At 50.0% G+C, this 20,829-nt stretch overlaps 1 protein-coding gene across 3 annotated transcripts in view; it reads right to left on the bottom strand.

Annotated features, from left to right (window-relative positions):
- GATAD2A (GATA zinc finger domain containing 2A) overlaps positions 1 to 5,082 on the bottom strand; it is a 99,881-nt gene extending 94,799 nt beyond the window's left edge. Inside the window, exon 1 of one of the 3 annotated variants that reach the window (XM_026500609.4) lies at positions 4,898 to 5,082. The gene's annotated coding sequence lies outside the window, so the exon portion shown is untranslated. The remainder of the gene's footprint in view (positions 1 to 4,897) is intronic. The other 2 variants (XM_044384786.3, XM_057311663.1) reach the window with 2 other exon arrangements.
- Between the last annotated feature and the right edge of the window lie 15,747 nt (positions 5,083 to 20,829).

Genomic DNA, 20,829 nt, shown 5'->3' with positions numbered 1-20,829 from the left:
ACCCAGCACGGTGCACCTGGTGCATTGTAGGCATGCAAACATTTATTGCTGGACTATTTGCTGGTATAGGAAGTTACATGAACCAGAATATTTAACACTATTTTTCAATCCAATTTAAGTTAAACTAAAAAAAGAAAAAAAAAAATGCCCTACCTTATGGCCACACAGGAAAACCTAGTTTAGCTGAGTGCTCAAACTGTCCCTTATAGACCAGTTTGAAGGGATACATTCTTATTCAGACAACACACCACTATAAACAAAGGCAGCCAGGCTGCAGAGAGGATAAAGCCAAAATTAATACTAGATATTAAAAATAACACCTTCCATTCATTTGGATGGAACGAGTTCATACAGTAGTTATTTCCCAATTCCAAAAGAGGTCAGCTTCTTTCTTATCATCAAGATCCACAAGGATTTAATGCCCCCAGTGCTGTCTCCAACAGGAAGGAAACCCTGACTTCCCTAGCTATTTCAGTTATATAAATCAACAGTTTATCGTCCAGAGTTAGAAGCTGGGCAGTGCTGGGACCCACATGCCTTTTAGAGCTCCCCACCGACGGATAACCATGTTACATTACATCTAATAAATGTATCTGGATCAATATCATTTCTAACTATCCAAGGGTTTTTATTGCTGTAAGGATCTTTCAATTAAAAAAAAAAGTTAAAAAAACTTCCTGTTAGATAAACTGAGACTTAGTGGTGGCGCCACCATCCACCAAAGTGAAGTCTGTGGCGCATAAAAGACGCAGCATAATTTCAAAAGGGATAACGATCCCTTTAAAGTTATTTACCTTATTTTTTTATATTTTAAAAATAATAAAACTTTGTTCCTTTTTCTTTAATGGAATAGCTGTCTTTAAAAGAATTAAGAGAAATTTAAGATTGGGGGAGTCTTTGCCTCAATAGCAAAGTCGAGAGCAAGAGCGAGAGTGCGACAGAGACAGACAGACAGGTAGGCAAGCAGAGGGAAGGAAGGAGGGAAAGGGGGAGGGAGAGGGTATAATTTCAAAGGTGGGGTGGAATCCTTCAAACCTGGGAGTAGCCCAGTGAAGGCCTAGCTCCGATTTTCAACCATTATTTCCCCCTGGGTTTTAGATATTAGAGGCAAGTGCCATCTGTCACCACACTAGTAAGTGAAAAAGGCTAGGCCCGACTCACTGGCCATGATTTTAGGGCTTTCACTAATGGCTAGAAAAGAATCCTCTCAAAAAAAAAAAAAAAAAAAAAGTGTCCTGCCCACCCTGGCCCCCACCTCCACCTCCACCCCCACCCCTAGAGACTGAGTTAGCATCTTCTACAGCTCTCTAGATCCTGGGAGCTAAAGGTGAACTGTGCTTTCCTCATGGGCACTAAGCCACACACTGGCCCTCTCAATGCACTATTATAATGGGACATCAAATGCCTTTGTACATCACTTTCCCAGTCTTTTGTCCCCAAATCTGATTCATTACTCTAAAAGAACATTCGGCTTTCAAGGTTCTAATGTGTAAGATGAGACACTCACCAAGTAACTGCTGTATATCACTCACTCAAACAGTCCCAAAATATGGATATGATCCTTTAGATTTATAGTTCACCTACTTTTTTCTTCCCACAACTCTTGAATTCATTATAATCTTCTATTTTGCCTACAGTCTAATTATAGTAATACATCTCCCTACTTGCCCTCAACTCACAAATTACCCCATTTTACAGAGGCAGAAGGCAAGGCCAAGGCAACACAAATGCCTGCTACACAGCAAATCCATCTCACTTCTGCTATCTGAACACAGAAAAATGCTACAAGACCCAGGGTGGTAATGGGTTTTGCAAGAGACATACCACATTTCTTTCTCTATGGGCATATTTAGCCTTGGCAGAATGTCAAGTGCTTCCTGGTCTGGAAGTCCAGACCAGAACCTTAATCTCCTGAGCATAACAGTCAACCTTTATTGTACACCAACCATGTGCTAGGTGTTAAGGTGGCTGTCTCCCCTTCATTACCTCAGATTCATTCATTGTCTAGGAAGCACTTCCCATGTGTCGACACCTTCACACACACAGATATGTGACCCCTCAAATATTTAGTAAAATAAGTGCTGATTTTGCATTATAACTTGTGCAAAACCACACAACTAGGAAGGACAGACCAAAACCTGAATCAGGTCCTCTGACTTCAAAGCCCCCCTTCCCTTCCCAACACCCCAGCCTGCTGGTCCTATGGGTTTCATTCAAAATAGTAAATATGTGCCGGCACTTCTCTGCCCTGTCTCAGGAAACCATAAGCTCCAAGCTCGGCACCATCCTTCCCCTTCCCCTCAGGGCAGTGCCTACAACTGACCAGGAAGAGGCAGTAGGAGAACATCCAGGTCTGCGGCATCTTCCTGCCTGGACTTGACTACCCCAGGAGCAGAGGGCCCAGGAAATTCTCCAAGCGCTTCCCCGCAGAAGAAAATAGCTCGAGTTGAAACTTGTGTCCACATGGTCCACCAACAGATTTAGAACTCAAATTATAGCCTCGGCAGGAATCTTCACAAAGGACTCAAATTAAGCAAGACCCAGATGGAAACGAACAGGAGAGAGACAGCCTTAAGTCACACTGTAAAGTGAACTCCAGTTCTAGCAGAGTCAGAGAGAAGAACTTGTTGAAATGCTAAACCAAACAGTTCAGCCTACATTTCAGAACTCCACTTCAAAAACGTCCCTAAGTTTTTAGCCGGAGACTTGTACATGGACACGAAGTGGTTACAAGTTACTCAGGTTTCAAACTGAGTTCATTCCTGTCCTTTGGACCATCTCTCAATGCCAGCATTCATCTACTTGGGCTCCAGAGAGCTCTGCGTTTGGCAAAGCAGATAAAATTAGCTACTGGAGTGAATTTGGAATCCAGGGTGGGCCATTAAAAAAAGTACACATGAGATTTGTAAAGCCATGTAAAAACTTCCTTTGGGCCAGGCTGAAGTTACCTAAAACTTAGAGAAATACTGTCAAATTCCCTGTCCTTCTGCCTCCCTTCCACCCTTCCTGGATCTAAGGTGACCCATTTCCTGCTTCTTGCCCTGCCATTCAAACCAGAGTGGCCCACAAACCAGGGATCCTCTAGAGATCAAGGGGTGAATCAGAGAAAACACAGCAGGAAGACCTGAAGGAGTGTTTTTGCTTCTCCTTTTTGGGGGGGGGGGTGGTGTGTTACACTATGCAGAAGGAGGACTGAGGGATGGGACAGGAAGTGGGTCGGTCCCGTAGACTGACGGTGTGATAATGGAGGATAATGGGAAGACAATGTTCCAGCCCTGTCCCTCCTGCCTCCACAATGGCCTGACAACACTGTGGTGGCCCATGGCTCATAAACGGAATAACTAAGGTGGTCATCTGGCAACAGCTCCTGTTCCCCCTCAAATCTAGCAGGTCTCAGAAGGATGAGAGAGAACAGTACTTTTTGACTGTCTCCCAAATTCCTTTCCAGCCACAAAATTCTCCAGGTCCCTGGAAGCCGAGGTAAGAGTTCAAAGAACTCTCCTCCAGTCTGGCAAGAAAGAAGACTGAAGAGGGGGCACATTTCTGGTCTCTTCTTCCAGAAAGGAGGAAGAGGGTGCCCCAAACAGAAACAGGGGAACCTTGAAGTTAGGGGATCAAGGAAAATGAAGGAAGAGTTTCTCCCTTAGATAATCAGGCGGGAAACCTCAGGAAAGGGGGAAACGTCCTCAGGCAAGTGAGAGGGGAATGCCTCGGAATGCGGGGGCACCCTTCAGAGAAGTGAAGAAATCCACAGTGTTTCCCACCAGCAGAGGATATCTTGCAAAAGTGGAGGCACACTTCAGAGACATGAGGATCTCCTAGGAGAGGGACATCCCATATTAGGGGGAGAACCTCTGGAGGAGCCACAGACCCCTCAGAAAATTGTGGCTTCCATAGATTAGTGGAGAACCCAAAAGAAAATATTTTGGAAAAGTGGGGAACTTTTCCTCCAAGAACTAAGGATCCAGTCAGATGAATGGGCATTTTGGGGTAGTGCGGGACCCCTCAGAAAAGAAAAAGCACTCATCAAGAAGTAGGGGGTCCCATCAAGAGTGGGGATAGTTCAGAAAAGTGGGGAACACACCCAGGAGGGATTCTGACAGAAGCAGCAACACCTCAGATTAGTTGGGGGACGCTTGGGACAAGGAGGAGGTCACCCACGGAGTGGGGACAGACAACGGGGAGAGCATCTCAGAAAGGTAGGGGGAAAGGGGCCCTGCGCAAAGTGGGGACACGACAGAAAAGCAAGGGCAAAAAGGAAACACAGCATTTAAGAGGGACAACAGCTCAGAGAAGCCAGGCTCTCCTCAGAGAACATGGGGGTCCCTGGAAAGGCTGGGAGGTGTCCTCAGAGAGGGTGGGGCCCCCGAGAGAAGTGAGGAGGGTCCCCCAGAAGCAGGATGTCTCCTGAGAGAAGCAAGGGCCCCGAAGGTGTCGGGGGGGCGTCCCTCGGAGGCAGAGCACCGCTTCAGAGAAGCTGGGGTCCCCTTAAAGAAGTTAGGAGGGGAGGCGGGGCCCTCAGAGAAGGGGCGCGGGGCCCTCAGTGAAGCAGGCGGTCCCCCTCAAAGAGCCGGGGGAGGGAGGGCTCCCTCGCAGAGGCAGGGGGTCCCTCAGAAAAGTGGAGCGTCCATCAGAGAAGGGGGGCGCCCCTCAGAAAAGTGGAGGTTCCTCAGAGGAATGGAGTATCTCAGAGAGGTGGGGTCCCCAGAAAAGTGGGGGTCCCTCAGAGATGGGGGTCCCTCAGAGAAGGGCGTCTCCCCTCAGAGAGGTGGGGGCCCCCTCAGACAAGGGGGTCCACGCACCGAAGGCGGTCCCCTCTGAGAAGCGGAAGCCCCAGAGAAGCCCGGGGCACCGGAAGCCGGAGACCCGCCACCAGCGGCGCCGGCCCCTCACTCACCGAAGTTGCTCGGCGCCTCTGCGGGCGGCTGCTGGGCCCCGGGTGGCCTCGGGAGGCGGGGTCCGGTCCGATCAACTCGGGTCCCGCGGCGGCGGCTCCCTCAGGTGGCGCCTGCGGCGGCGGCGGCGGCGACAGGACGACGGACGACCGACCGACCGACTGCGCGGGCGGCGCGGAGCGCGCTCGGGTGGCGGGGGTGCGCGTGCGCGCGCCGGGGCGCTGACCCCGGGCGGGAGGAGCCGCCGCGCCGCGCTCGGAGCCACCGCTCGGTCTCGCCGCTCCTTCTCACACTGAAATTGCCCGCTTCGCAGCCCGGCTTCCCCGGTTGCTAGGCAGATTTCGCCTCGCACACTTCCGGGTTGAGGCGCGTCTAGTCGAGTGGCGGCGCCGCAGGCCAATGAGGTCCGGCCGAGGCTCCGGGGATCCGCGCCCCACGGGGGGCGTGGCCAGCCTCACGACGGACAGGGCCCCACAGCCAATGAGAGCGCGAGCCGGCTGGCCCTCGGGATCGCGCCGGCGGTCTGGGCGGACCCGAGGAGGTGGAACGGAGTGACTGACAAGCTGTCTGCCAATGGGAGAGTGGAGCGGACCTCAGGGCCAGTCAGGGCCCTTCGGGGGCGGGGCTCCGGCTTCGGGGCGGGAACGCCAGAGGGGCGGGGACTTGGAGACGCGTCAATTCTTGGCCGGCTAGCTCGGACCCCGGAGGGCGTTTCGGCTGGGCCGCCGGGCGGCCGACAACTGGCTGGGCAGGGGGTTCCCCGCAGTGCTCAGCAGGGGCGCCCCACCCACAATGCACTGGAGAGGGCCTGGGCAGGGCGGGCGTGGGGCGGTTACGCCGGGCGGTGGGCGGGGCCGCGTGAGGCGCGCTCTGAGGAGACTGGGCAGACCTTAGCTCGGCCTTGTTCCCGAGGGAATTCATTTCCCCTGAGCTCTTTTCTGACAAGAGTTGTGGGTTCGACCTCTTCTGAGAAGAATCTTGGGGATTCTTGTCCCTGGCCCCCGTTCTGAGGAGAATCTTTGGAATTCGTTTCCTAGCCCCCATTCTGAGGAGAATCCAGGAATCTTGCCCCTGGCCCCTCTCCTAAAGAGAAGCTTGGAGGTTCTTGCTCTGGCCCTCTTCTGAAGAAAGTTTTGGCAATTCTTGCCCCGCCCGCTTTTCTGAGAATTGCCAGGATAAGGATGATCTTGTAGATTCACGACCCTAGCTCTGTTTTCTAAGAAAATTTGTAGGGGTTCGGGCCCTTGCCCCCTTTACTAAGGAGAATTTGAGGAACTCAGGTCCCACTGCATTTCCTGGAGAGTAATTGGGGAGCATACCCTGGCTCTTTTCTGAGCACTGTTAGGGGCCACTGACCCTCTCCCTCCCTTGACTGAGGGGCAGTGGGGGCTATGGGCCGTGGCCTTTGTATCTAAAGAAAACTCGGGAAATTCCCACCTTGTATGTCCCTCCCCCGACCAGAGGAGAAACTTGGAACTTCAAGTACCTCTCTTTTCTCCAGAGAGGAATCGCAGGAGATTGATGCCCCCTCATCCTTTTTACTAAAGAAATGTTAGGCAGTTGTTCTCCCTGAACTCTTTCTAAGCAATGTCTGTGTTGCAGTAATGGTTCCCCTTTTCCTAGGAACTCTGGCCATTTGACTCTTTCCTAGAAAATTTTGGGGAGTTAAATACTTCCTTTTTGGAAAAGCTACCCATTTAGCCCTTTTTCCTCTTTTTTTTTTTTTGAGAATGTTTTTCTGTGCAGCTCTCTTTTCTTTTGCGAGGGTCAATCAAATCTGTGGCCATTCCTGATTCTGTCCCCCATCAAGCTCTTCAGCCCCAGTTTCCTTCTCTGCTGGGTGGGACCCTTCCAAGAAGCATTCCTGCTTCCCACCCACCCCCAGACAAAATTCATCAGTCCCTCATACTTCACAGTATTTGCATGTTTGCTGTAGGATGTACCATGGCCCACCAGGTGTCAGAGGCCTTTGCCTCTGTCTTCCCCCTGTTGATCTGAACTCCTTGCCTGATTTCCCCCTCAAAGAACCCAGCTTTGGGGAGCCTTGCTGGCTCAGTTGGTACACATGGGACTCTTGATCTCAGGGTTGTAAGTTCAAGCCCCACATCGGGTATAGAGGTTACTTAAAAATAAAATCTTTTGAAGAACCTAGCCTTGGGACACCTACCTGTCTGGTTCAGTCGGAAAAGCACGCAACTCTTGATCTCAGGATCTTGAGTTTGAGCCCCACATTGGGTGTAGAGATTACTAAGAGAGAAAGAAAGGAAGAAAGGGAGATAGAAAGATAGAATGGACCCAGCTTTGCCCTTAGTAGGCAACCAAACAACTATTGAATAAAAGAGGTGAAGAAAGCAGCCATGAGAAAGACCCACAACACTGTGAAGATTCAATATGGCCAACTTTTATCTCCCCCACTTTGTGCACAGAAATGTGCAAGGTACTGAGATACCTGAATTATAGGATGGAACTTGTGAGCCAAGATAATGCAATAAAGGAAAACAGGCCTGTCAGGCAAGGCAGAATGTTATACTAAAGAGATACCAAGAAGATATTGTAGGAATGTGATTAAATGAGATAATGATGTGAAACTGTTTTGTAAACCATGAAGCGGTGGTGGAAAGGATTATTGTTATTGTTACAAGTGGGCTGACATTCCTGGAAGAAAAGTAAAGGATAATTTCTGAGAGTCACAGGAATGGGAGGTTGGCAGGCAGCCCTATGGGGCCTGATTCCCTAACTGAGCTCAGCCTGGACTCAAGCGACAAGGTTGACAGAGTCGTTGGCTAGGGAAGGAAGCCACTGGAAACATGAAGACATGTTCCCAGAGCCCCTTGTTTGCACCTCTGTTGTAACACTTACCACATTCTGCAAGTGTCTGAGCCAGTCTGGGTGGACAATAACCACTCAGTTTGGTGGCTAGCAGAGCTCCAGTGGAACCCACAGGAGCTAGGCCAGTTACTTTCCTCAGCCACATCAATGAGAACGCCAGTCTCAAAGGTTGCTCTGAGGAGAGTGCACCGTGTATGGTGCACAGTAGGACTCAGGAGCTTCCCTTTCATTCCAGTCACTAAGCAGGATGCTTTCTGAGAGCAGGGATCCAGCCTTATTCGTTTAAGTAATCTCTCAGTGCTTTTATAGTGACTGAATTGAACTGGGATCAAAGAGCAGCTCATTGTCCAATGCTTCATTTTATACATGAGAAATGATGAGGCCTACAGGGCAACTGTGACTTGTTCACAACCCACTGCTACTCTATGGCTGGATCCTAAGCTTGCATCGCCTTAGTCTCACTTTGGGCCTATGTGCAGGAAAGGGGAGAAGAAGAGAGACCTATCCCCTTGAGCAAGCCCTTATGCCAAGTCGAGACACGTTAAGAACCAAAAACTTCCTGAGCCTTATCTCTCTCTTAGGCAAGCCGTGGGAAGGTTCTGGATACAGGTCTGCTAGAGTCCCTTAACTCCAAGAGCAAAGGGCAAGTGGGGGACCATAACCAGGGGCAAGGCCACCGAAATTAACTTTGTCAAAGGGAGGTTGCAAATGGAGTGAGGTTATTTCAGGGCTGTCTTGTGTAATTTCCAGACTGATCCCTAGAAATGCCGGGACCTATAATTATGTTTCACTTTTTTATTTTAAGAATGTACAGAATTTCTTTATTCTCTGGAAAAAGGCATTGCCTAGAGGCAGACATGTTGGATTAAGGGATGTCCGAGAAGTCTGGAATCCTAAACATAAACAAGAGCCCCATTTGGCTAGGAAATTGTATCTTGGAAGAGTCTGAGGCCAATGGGCATTCATCAGAGGGAGTGAAATGTCCCACCAAAATGGATGACACAAACACAGCTTCTGACATAAAAAATGAAAAGAAGGGCATGTGACCCATACCAAGGATGGCTTTCCTTTCCACAGTGGTAGTAGCGATTGCATCTCTCTGCATCAAGGCGTGTCCCTTCCTGGGTCTGGGAAATCATGTGGGCAAACTGGCTAAGTGACATTCACATCCAAATAGGGAAACGGGAACTGAGCCAGGTGACTGCACAGGCAGCAAGGAAGGCAAGGCCTCAGTGGTAGTTAGAAAAATGAGGGCCTGGTGGGTGCCAGCCTGCAGAGACCCCTTATTGGCGTTAAGGTCTTGGACAAGGGGGGCGCCTGGGTGGCACAGCAGTTAAGCGTCTTCCTTCGGCTCAGGGCGTGATCCCAGCATTATGGGATCGAGCCCCACATCAGGCTCCTCTGGTATGAGCCTGCTTCTTCCTCTCCCACTCCCCCTGCTTGTGTTCCCTCTCTCGCTGGCTGTCTCTATCTCTGTCGAATAAATAAATAAAATCTTAAAAAAAAAAAAAAAGGTCTTGGACAAGAAAGACCACCCACTAACACTGAAGAATGACAGCTGATTAATACCAGTGGGAAGGGGACTAAGCACAAAAGCTAAAGTCCTCCAGTGTCACTTGGCAGTTCAGGTGACCAGAGCAAAGTGCTCTTTGCATCATTGCCTCCTAAGATTGTTGGACAGCAAAATTCATTTGGGTTTACCAAGCACTTTGAGGTTCATATATGTGAATTGCTAATCTGCTGAAACCTGCATCCTTCAGCAGGTCATTGGAATTGGACCTGGTTCTCCCAGGGAAAAGATAGTAAAAAGTCAGTGTCTGTTTTCAGAGAGAAATAGACACGACCAAATCAAGAGGTTGGCCTAAGTCGTCCTCCTGCTCCCCCAAGAGAAGTACCTGAAGTACCCAGGGGTGGGGAGCAGGGTGTAGTCTCATTGGTGTTGGATGGCTAGAAAATCTGGAATTGAGTCCAGATGGAGCCCAGGAGCCCTTTCTGCCAGGCTTTTTTAGTCTCTGGGTAAAAAACCTGGACTGTAGTAACAAATCTCACCTGGTTCTTATTGACATAATTAAATGGGATTAGTGATAACCCTTTGCTGAAGCAAAAAGTACTGTCTACACCTACATGCCTACAGCCTAGAAGACTACTAAGTCAAAAGGGTGACTTCCCCAACCAGGATGGAAAGCATTTCTGAACAGGAGGGAGTTGACCTTTGACACATGTGGCCACTTTGTCTGCAGAGGGAGGAGCCAACTGCAGTGCTAGACAGGAAAGAGTTGCCTTACTGCCACCAGTGGAGAATTCCCCCTTGAGCTTCTGTGGGATCTGAAGGCCTTTAGCATCCCAGACAAGCACTTACATCTGAGTCTAAAACCCAGGTCAGGGCTTTCATTCCACTGCATTTCAGACCCTTCCCCCAACCTCTCTCTGCCTTGAGACAAGAGCCCTGTGCCCTAGGACTAAAGTGACTGCCTCTCTGCCCCCAAGTGACATGCATGTCACACCTGTGGACCTGGCCCACTGCTTTCCTTCCCTTGCCCTTCCTGCCTCCTTGTCAGGCTGGTGTCCAATCCTGCCACTAAAATCCTTCTCTCAAATTACTGAGAACTGAGTGATTCCCCTTCCAGGAACTCTTCTTGGTCTGCATTTTCTCCAACCTGCAACATCTGGAGGACACTCCTTACTCTTCGAAATGTCTTTCATGGCTTCTGGGGAATTTGCCTCTTCTGGTCTCCTGTTCAGTCTTTGTCCCACATCTACCTGGAAATTCTGCCAGGCTGCTCATCTCTTGCTACCACTCTGTGCCTTCCATGGTTCTTCAGAGAATGAATCCCTTCAAGGACTGGAACTCTTGGGAACTCCCAGATTTGTATTTCCGGTCTGCCTGAGTTCCTCTCTGGGATCTCCTTCCCCTCTAGATGGTCTGAGACTGAAACCCAGCAGCTAAATGTGTTTCAGTCAAAATTTGATGTCTTTCTCTTTGACCCATTCTCCATTCTTTTTTTTTTTCAAACAGAAGTTCTCATATATTGGGGTGCCTGGGTAGCGCAGTCGTTAAGCGTCTGCCTTCGGCTCAGGGCGTGATCCCGGCGTTCCGGGATCGAGCCCCACATCAGGCTTCTCCGCTGGGAGCCTGCTTCTTCCTCTCCCACTTCCCCTGCTGTGCTCTCTCGCTGGCTGTCTCTCTCTCTCTGTCAAATAAATAAATAAAATCTTTAAAAAAAAAAAGAAGTTCTCATATATTTATTACTGAACCAACCTACTAGTGCAGAATCAGAGAAACAAAGAGAAAAAAAATATTTTCCTAATAAAACACATCCAACAGCACAGAGAGAGTGGTGACGTTTCAACATGCCACGGTAAGATGTTGGCGACCTTCGTACAGTATAAATACGTGTGCCGTCTCATCAGTGATTCCTTAGAGGTTCAGTTTGGTTCTTCTCCAAAGTCTCCTCTTGGAGTTATACCTGATTTTTAAAACTTTTTTTAAAAATATTTTATTTATTTATTTGTCAAAGAAAGAGAGCGAGAGAGGGCACAAGCAGGGGGAACGGCAGGCTCCCCACTGAGCAGGGAGCCCAATGTGGGACTCGATCCCAGGACCCTGGGATCATAACCTGAGCCGAAGGCAGATGCTTAACCGACTGAGCCACCCAGGTGTCCCATATACCTGATTTTATTGCCAGTTTTCATCGGAATTTGTGGGGAATGGAATGATTCTACTTTTGTTTCTCAATCAGGAAGCCCTTGATCCTAAAAGTTGTGTAAGAAAACATGAGATGGGGGCGCCTGGGTGGCACAGCGGTTAAGCGTCTGCCTTCAGCTCAGGGCGTGATCCCGGCGTTATGGGATCAAGCCCCACATCAGGCTCCTCCGCTATGAGCCTGCTTCTTCCTCTCCCACTCCTCCTGCTTGTGTTCCCTCTCTCGCTGGCTGTCTCTATCTCTGTCGAATAAATAAATAAAATCTTTAAAAAGAAAACAAGAAAACATGAGATGGGTGCACAGAGTCAAATGCACACAGCACGATGGCACAAAAAGGGAGAGGGAACCCCATCCTTTCAATCAGCCTCCCTTCGTCACTCTTTTCTTCTGATTAATATCACTTTCCCGGGTGTTCCAGGTTGAAAGCTCTTAAATCTTTGGAGATTTCTTTAACGTCACTCGTCAAACTCAAAGTTAGTTGCTCAACATTATGATTTGTCCCCTTGCTTTTTTGTCTGTCCTTTTGATTTCTGTCACTACCACCCATTCCGAAAATGCTCTTAGTGACTCTCTCGTAATAATTACGCACAAATTGTTAGACTGATTTCTTGTAAATCCAGAACCATGTCACACCCCTACTCAAAAAACTTCCATTTTTAAGGAGGTTGTAGTGCATTGCTCTTGTAATTAAGAAGAAAAAGAAAATTTTTTAAGCCTTCCATCATCAAACGTTGACTCTTGGCTTGGCATTCAAAGTCTTCCTTCTCTTTGGCCCTCCTTCACTCCGGTTTCTTCCTGGAATGTGTCATAACCCCCTCACCTGAGGTTTTGCTTTCCATGGTTTCAGTTACCTGAGGACAAATGCCGGTCTGGATTCAGATGATCCTCCTTCTGAGACATTGTCAGAAGGTCAATAGTAGCCCGGTGCTCTGTCACAACGCCTACGTCATTCACCACAGTTCATCTCATCACGTATGAATTTTATCATCCTCACATCCTCACAAGAAGGGTAAGTACAATACAATAAGATATTTCGAGAGAATGTGAAATAGACACTGACTACACTTAACTTTTATTATATTATATTGTTACAATTACTCTATTGTACGATCAGTTATTGTCATGCTTTTCTAATTCGTAAATTAAACTTTATCATAAGTATGTGTGTGTGTGTATATATATATATGTATATATATATGAAAAAGTCATAGTATATACAGCATTCAGTACTATCTGTGATTTCAGGAATTCACTGGGTGTCTTGAAATGTATCCCCCCATGATCAGCGTAAAATGTCCCACTCTGGATTCCATGGGGCATCAGAATGCTTCAAGATATCAATAGGGATTCTATGATTAGTTTCTCTCTTACAAAATTATTTTTTCTTTTTTTTTTTTTTTTAAGATTTTATTTATTTATTCGACAGAGATAGAGACACCCAGCGAGAGAGGGAACACAAGCAGGGGGAGTGGGAGAGGAAGAAGCAGGCTCATAGTGGAGGAGCCTGATGTGGGGCTCGATCCCATAACGCCGGGATCATGCCCTGAGCCGAAGGCAGACGCTTAACCACTGTGCCACCCAGGTGCCCCCAAAATTATTTTTTCAACTAGAGGATTTTGATAAATCTTTCCTACTGATAATGGTTGTTGTCATGGTATATTACAAACTTCCTTGATGACGTGGTCTGTCTCTTTCTTTCTTTCTTTCTTTCTTTCTTTCTTTCTTTCTTTCTTTCTTTCTTCTTTCCCTCTTGGAGAAGTCACAGTCGATGGAACGTGGTTCATGATTTGAAAAAGGCTGGCTCCACATGCTGTCCTTGGCCAAGCCAGCTTCTGTCACCCCTTACTTCATTCCCCTCTCTTAGTAGTTGTATGGGGTCAAGGGATAGTGCCACATTTTGAAGGGGATACAATTGAGGCTCAGGCATTTTTATTTGGCCAGGGTCACAAATAAATAAAACCAGAATCTCGGCCTGAATTCTGATCCTGAAATCTTTACAGCTGCCCACACTCTCCCCAAAGTCCTCCCGGCCACTTCAGATTAGACCTGGGCACATCACAGCTCTCTGGGCTGCAGCATGGAAAAATGGGAAGGTGCAAGGAGTAGAGAACAAAATCCCCAACTCCAGTCAAGCCTTTCCACCTGCTGGGGCCACGAATGTGTTGATGACTAACATTTTCAGTTTATAATCCTTTTGTTTTTGCGCATTCTATATTAATTCACCACAGAAAGTGGGTAAGATGGCTCTCCTTCCTTCCTTCTCTTCTTTTTCCCTTCCTCTCCTCCCTTCCTCCTCTCTCTCTCTCTCTCTTTCTTCTTCCTTCCTTCCTTTCTTATCTCCATTAGATAATACATTCCCAGAGGATACACCATATTCCTCAGTATACACGTCATAAATAAATACACATACACATGTAATATACACATGGCCAATTACGTATAAACAGGAACTGCCTGGGTCGCCCATCTTCTCGGAAATGCCTCCTCATTTCTTCTCTTTCTCTGTGTCCCCTCTTCGTGTAGGTAATCCCACATCGGAGACTGTCAGAGCAGAGAGGAAGTTAAGCAATCAGCCAGTCCACCTTCTGTATTTCCCAAGGGAGGAGTGCCCGGAGAGGGTGTGACTTAGCTCGGTAGCAAGGAGAGGGCCAAGCTGGTCTCTGAGCTGAGCCCGACCGAGTCTCCAAGACCAGAGGTTCGCTGCACTTTCGTGCTTATTTAAGCTCTGGGGGGAGAACAGACAGCTCGGGGATCCGGGCTTTGTGCTCTTGTCTTGGGTGGAATTCAGCAGTCCCCAAGGAGCTCTGAGCCCTCAGGGACCATGCCCCGAGGGTCACAATGTGTCTTAGCAAGGGAAGCTTCCTGTCGCTGCCCTTCTGAGCTGCTTCCGTCCTCCATGTCAAGACCTTTGGGCCAGTCTGCGGGGAAGCAGCCGCCAGGGCTCCCTGCCTTTGGCTTCCACCCAGACTGGGCCAGGCTTGTCCTTCCTGTTGCTCAGCCTCTGACACATCTGATCACCAGGGCTCTGGTGTTCTTTAGGAGAATTTTCTCCTCAATTGTTGCTGCAGCATAGGCAAGAGAGCCGGGAGAAATGGATTTTCCCCCAGACATAAAAACTGTAGAAACAGACCTGATCAGCACAGATTCTCCTCTTTCTCCCCTGGAGACGGCACGGGGCTGGCCGTGGACAGGTGAACCAGGTAAGCACTGCAAGGGTGGCCTGGAATGAAAGGGGAGCCCTAGTACCTCCATCTCATTTTGTTCTTTTTGTTCTAATCTTTCAAAAGGTCACATATTTGTTTGCATATTAATTTATGCCACAAATGTTTAATGAGCTCCTAATAAGGGTCAGACACCCTGAGGCAGAGCAGTGGGCAAAGACACCAGGGAGAAGGCACCTCTTTCTCGGCCTGAACTTCAGGCCTCCTGTCTCCTCGCCCACAGGCTGTGATGTCAGGCTTTCGCACGTCCCTCCAGAGGGGATCTATTCTGTATACAGATGTATGAGGCCTGCTTTGATTTTGTGCACACAGAGAGGGACAGTCAGCCCATGGGCTCCGATCTCTTAAATTGAAAGCAAGTGGTCTGGTGGGTGATGCTTCTCACCACAGATTCAAGTCACCAGCCCCAGTGAGTGATTCAGAACTGTCCTGTGGAGTTTGGTTTCAGCCTCTAGAATGTTCCTGAGAACAAAGCACCTTGCTGTCCACCATAGAAAGCCCTAGAAGCTCCTGCACTGGGGAAGTTGCTAGGATCCTTGGAGCAAGGGTATTTATTTCTACATGTCCTGGGCTGGGAAATGCTGAATCACTTTTGCTTAGATTTAAAGATTAACTTACTTTCTTACAAGTATAGAAGTCCCAAGAACTTCCTGGTCTTGGCAACCTTCATTCCTGCTCCAGGTCATGCTGAGAGCCAGGAGCTTGCAGCATAGGGGAGATGGTGCTGTGGCAGGAGTTTCAGGACAGGGCCCAGGTTCCTGACTGGAGTTGTCACCCATGGATACTTAGAGGCCTGCGGTCATGTGTCTGGATGCTGTGGTGAGCAAGGCGAGTGGGAAGGGACAGACTGACAAAGAAATGAACAAGGTAATTTCAATTACTGATGATGATGATGATAAAGAGTAATCAAGGGTGTGACACAGTGCCTGGAGAGGCCTCTGGCCAGGGCAGGAGTCATGGGCTTGCAAGCAGGCGGATTTGAGCAGAGACCTGAATCTTACAGAGTCCAGCTGGAAACAAGCGTTCTGGGCAGAGGGGAATAGTGGGTGCCAGCACCAAGTACGGGACAGAACACCTGGCAAACTGGTGAGCAGGGATGAGGTGGGAGAGGCTGGCTGACATTTTGGGCCTGGGAGGAGGTGGGATTTTATTCTGATGGGAAGAAGGAAGCATACCGTGGAGCCCTATGAGTTCTGTTTCCCACCAGTAAATTTCTTATTTGGACTCAGTCATCTTCCAGCAATCTGATCGCGGGCCTATGTTCCTTTATTCAAGGATAATATTGAGCCTCCAGGGTGGCCAGACCTAGCAAATGAAAACAGAAGACACCCAGTCAGATTTGAATTTCAGATCAATGACAGATAGTCCTTTAGTATAAATCTATCCGAGAATGTCAGAGTATCTCGCAGGTGCCAGCCCACCACTGGGAGTCAGTCCAGGTTTGAGTAATCACACGACCCCTTAGCTTGGTGCCTTTGGAGAAACTGGTCAAATGTGAAGGTTAGAATCTGGTGTGGCTTGGGAGAGAGAGATGAACCAGCTTCAAAAGTCCACTTTGGCCCCAAACTGTGACCATGAACCGGTGATTCTTTTGGGTGCCCCAATTCTTATCAGATGCCCGCGTCACATTGATTGAAATGCCTCTGGTGTTCCCTGCACCACAAACGTGTATCATGATGTATCCTGTTTCTCAGACGGATCTAGGTTCTGGCCTTTTTCATGGGAGTTAAGAGAAGGGAGGGGGCACGTGCAGCACTCATCCACTGTCCTCACCGGCTGTGAGTACCAAGGTAAGGTGTGAAGTTTGGAAGAATCCAGAGAGAGATGATGGGGCCATGGGCTGCTCTTCCCATCACAGGGACTGAGTGGACACCGCCGTGGCGTCTCTGTGTGCAAAGCCCACCGGCCCTGCACTCTGCAGTCAAGGCATGAGGCTGTCCTACAGCCAGGCCAACCACAAGCGTGGCCTATGGCCGTTTCAGGACAGTCAGGGAGGAATAAATAATCCCTGAAAAATAATCTCCTTAAGCTTTTGGGTCTGAGGAGAACTAGATGCCGAGAGAGAAACAGATCCTGTGAATGAAGGATTTGGGTGTGGCCCAGCTGGGACTTCCTTCTGTTGGCACCAGAAGACAGAGGAACGTTCTGGAGGCAGGAAGAACTTCTTTAAGAGATGAATTCCCTTTTCCTGGGGAGGGGGTGGCTCCGGAAACGGTGTGGTAGCTGCTGGGCAGGGTGTTAGGAGTCCTCGGATCAGGGACCTGGCTCAGGAGCATCTGCTCTGGTTGGTTTGTGGTGATGTCAGGAGTGCCCTGGCCCCTGGTCACCTGCTGTTGGGAGTCCACATTACACAGGGGGTCAGCGACCCCATCTTTGTTGTCGTCACCGTCTGACCCCCACCCCTGTGCACATTTAGCCCTGTTTGCGCAACCCTCACCCCCAATTTGTTTCTGGGATATTGGCCTGTGTGTGGTGGTGGGAGAAGGACCCGAGGGGATCCAGGGATTTGATCCCTCTTCTGGAAGTGGGGGCTCAGCCACTTTCCCCACCCATCAGTGTCCTCCTGGACATGACCCAGGCATCAGCTGTATTCAAGGTGTTGTGCAGCCTCCAGAATGCCACCGGAGGGCTGGCAGCGCCAATGCCCACCCAGTATCCTCTTCAGTAGCCAGACACCAGGGCTGGTCCATCCCCTTCCGACAGTCTTGGTGTCTACGTAGCAGAAATTGAAACATCATCCAGCTCTGACCGGCTGACTGAGGAAGGTCTCCCCTCTGTCCTGTCACAGTATCCCCCACCTATCTCTGGTTTCCCATCCTACAGTGTGCTGCTCTCATCTCACAAGTGGGGCATGGCTCACTCCTACTCGAGGCCCATTGTCAGACTCCTGGTAAAATGTCCTCTCCCTGAGGGCAGGGACTTTGCCTGATATGGCTCCTGCTGTGTCCCCAAATTCAGCATCCAGTAGGCACCAAATAAATGTTTGGCAAGTAAAGGAGGGAATGGTGTAACCCTAACACCTGGAGACCAGCATCTCCTATCCCACGTGATACAGGAGAGGACCTGAGAGACTCTGCGGTGAAGGTTATTCCACATGCCTGCAAATGAGGACAAGGCCAGGCCACACGGGGGACTGGCAACTTCCAGCCCATCTTTCCCAGCCAGGCACTGGGCTCCGGTCGGGTCCGCCCAACTTGGTGGGAACACTGCCCGAGCCGCCACGCCCCCTGGTGGCCGAGGATGGAGCAGGCCGAGCTGCCCACAGCAACTGGTGACAAACGCAGATGAAGACAGAGTAGGAGATACACTTCCGGTTCAAAGCCATACTTCTGAGCACTTTGTACTTAACCCTTTAGGGGAGCACTTGTGTGCAGACCTCTATAGCAGCAGGACTGCCTCAGGACCACACGCTCCCTCCGGACAGAGTGTGGCTAACTGCAGGTGGAGGCTCGACTCCCTTTGCACAGACCCACTTAGTGTGGAATCGTGGTTAGAAATGACACTCGAGGGGCGCCTGGGTGGCACAGCAGTTAAGCGCCTGCCTTCGGCTCGGGGCGTGATCCTGGCGTTATGGGATTGAGCCCCACATCAGGCTCCTCTGCTGTGAGCCTGCTTCTTCCTCTCCCACTCCCCCTGCTTGTGTTCCCTCTCTCGCTGGCTGTCTCTATCTCTGTCGAATAAATAAATAAAATCTTTTAAAAAAAAAAAGAAAAGAAAAGAAATGACACTCGAGGGGCGCCTGGGTGGCGCAGTCGTTAAGCGTCTGCCTTCGGCTCAGGGCGTGATCCCAGCGTTCTGGGATCGAGCCCCACATCAGGCTCCTCTGCTGGGAGCCTGCTTCTTCCTCTCCCACTCCCCCTGCTTGTGTTCCCTCTCTCGCTGGCTGCCTCAGTCAAATAAATAAATAAATAAATCTTAAAAAAAAAAAAAAAAAGAAACGACACTCGAAACAAAACAAACACATGCTGACAGTGGCCCCTCTCTAGAGAGCTGTGTTTCAGAGAGCTTTCCAGAATATCTACGACAGGGATGGGGCAAATGGTGCTGATCTCTCTCCCACAAACTCCTCATCCAGTGTGAGAATGCGATGGTTTTAAAAATGACATTTAACTGTAGCAGTCGTAATTCACTGGGAGTATTGTATTTTTCATGAAGCGCTACTGTCATAGTCCCTTTAACTATTTTCAGGTCCTTGAAAAAAGTACCCAAAATGTCAAAGTACTAAGGAAATCAAATTCACATAGAAATGAATCTTCCCTTCCTTTTCCCAACCAATTGCATTGCAGTCTCACCATGTGAGCATGACCTGGGGGTGAAATAAACTTTTGAGTTCTTCAGCCATCCTCCTCCTCCCCCTCCCTGGCTCCCTGGGGACCAGCAGCTGCCCAGGAGAGGGTGGGGGATGAGGAAGTGGAGCCTCTGTGGCCCTCAGAGTCCAGCTCCCTCACCCCCCACCTCTGCCCCTTGACCTAGGGGGACACCCCACCCTCCTCTGATCCCAATAGCCCTTCAGCCTCTTGTGTCCACTTGGCAACTCCGAACTGACTGGGGTTGCATCAACGTGGTTCAAATCCAGGAAGGCATGTCAGGTGCCGGACAGACAGGCCCACAGAGGCAAGGCTGCCTGCCTCTCCCTGAGTGGCTTTCTTTGTGGGGAAATGTAAATCTAACCGGCTCCGCTAGGCCAAAGGGGGAAGCCAGTACACACGTGATCATTTTCAATTCCAAGAACCCCCCAGTACCCATTGGCCTGGGGGTGTGAGGTTCACACTCCCTTGTAGTACAACAGGGTCCTGTTGGCATTTCGGGTGGGGGGGGCGTACCCAGTCATGGTGACCCAGCGTGCTGACACCTGCGGACAACATAGGCAGGTGTCCACAGTGGTGTCTGCCAGAACTGTCTGTGCTCTTCCTCCTGGGCTGTCCCCTGGACCTGCCAACATGTGCCAGGCTTGGGCCAGGACATTCCTGGCTGATGCTGGGCTGCTGAGTGGAGCAGCCGCGGGGAGAGTGGACCTGGCAGGGGGAGAGGTGGGAGCAAGCACAGAGTGTTCCAGGACCATTCAGGGAGGAGATTGGGCAACATCCAGGCGGGAGATGTGGCTGTGACTTGGGGAGGGGCAGTGGAGATAGCCAGAAATGGGTGGAGTGACAGGCAGGAATTCTAAGGATTGGGGTATGTGTGTGTGTGTGTGTGCGTGTGTGTGTGTGTGTGTAGCACAACTAACGAGCCCTGCCTTGGCCACTCAGTGCTTGGGCCAGCTGCCCTGGCCACCCGCTGGCCTCTACGAGGCCCACTCCTGTTTCCCCCCTCTCCCCCGCCATCCTGTGACTACTTCCTGGCTGCGTTCGTCGTCCACTTCCCAGACCCCGCAGAGCTTCTCCATACCATGTCCATTTGTCCTGACCAGTCCTCCTGAAAGGAATCTGCTTGGCTTTACCCGAGACGTTCCCCAAAACCTATGACTCCAACAGCCACTCTTTGTTCATTAATATCTGGCAATTTGTGGGAAATTCTCTGGGAACTGCGGATTTATTCAACCGGGGCATTGTTCAGCAGCACCCAAATGAGCCTACTTCCTGTGAAACAGTGGCCATCTCGGGACTGGCTTACTGGTCACACGTGATTCACTCCCAGCTGGTGGCCACATGCCTGCTGGTGGGTGGCTTGTCACATGGTGGATTTGTGGCTGTGCTCTGGTTGGGTGGGCTCAGGATGTGATTCGTGTGGAAAGGCTGTGAAACTTGAGGTGGGAAAAACGATGTCCAAGCCGATAGGGCAGGCAGAGTCCGCCCCGAGTGGTAAAGCCATTCATGGCTGGGTGGTTGGGTGTGGCGCAGAGCAGGGCAGGCATCGACACGGGGTTGGTGGGATCACTGTGCTGGGGGAGGCCCTTCCCGGCAGGCTGTGTGGAATCACTGATACACCCAGTGCCCAGTGGTTCGGCCTCAGGACCATGGCTCAAAGGAAAGCTCAGACGTGCCCCTAGGAGTGAGCAGCTGAGAGCACCTTGGTGTTATTAAGGGGCACAGTGATGAAAGCAACAGAAGGGCCTTGACATAGTGTGGGGGGCCGCCAGGCACCATCCCTGCGCATCAAAAACAAGGCACAACCCAGAACTGAAAACACAGTTTAAACAAAAATGTGTGGGAGCACATTCACAACAGCAGCACTACGCAC

The sequence above is a fragment of the Ursus arctos genome, unplaced genomic scaffold (assembly GCF_023065955.2).
Source record: "Ursus arctos isolate Adak ecotype North America unplaced genomic scaffold, UrsArc2.0 scaffold_14, whole genome shotgun sequence".
NCBI lineage: Eukaryota > Metazoa > Chordata > Mammalia > Carnivora > Ursidae > Ursus > Ursus arctos.
Note: the sequence above shows the minus strand (reverse complement) of the source record. Positions and strands in the feature narration are given on the sequence as shown.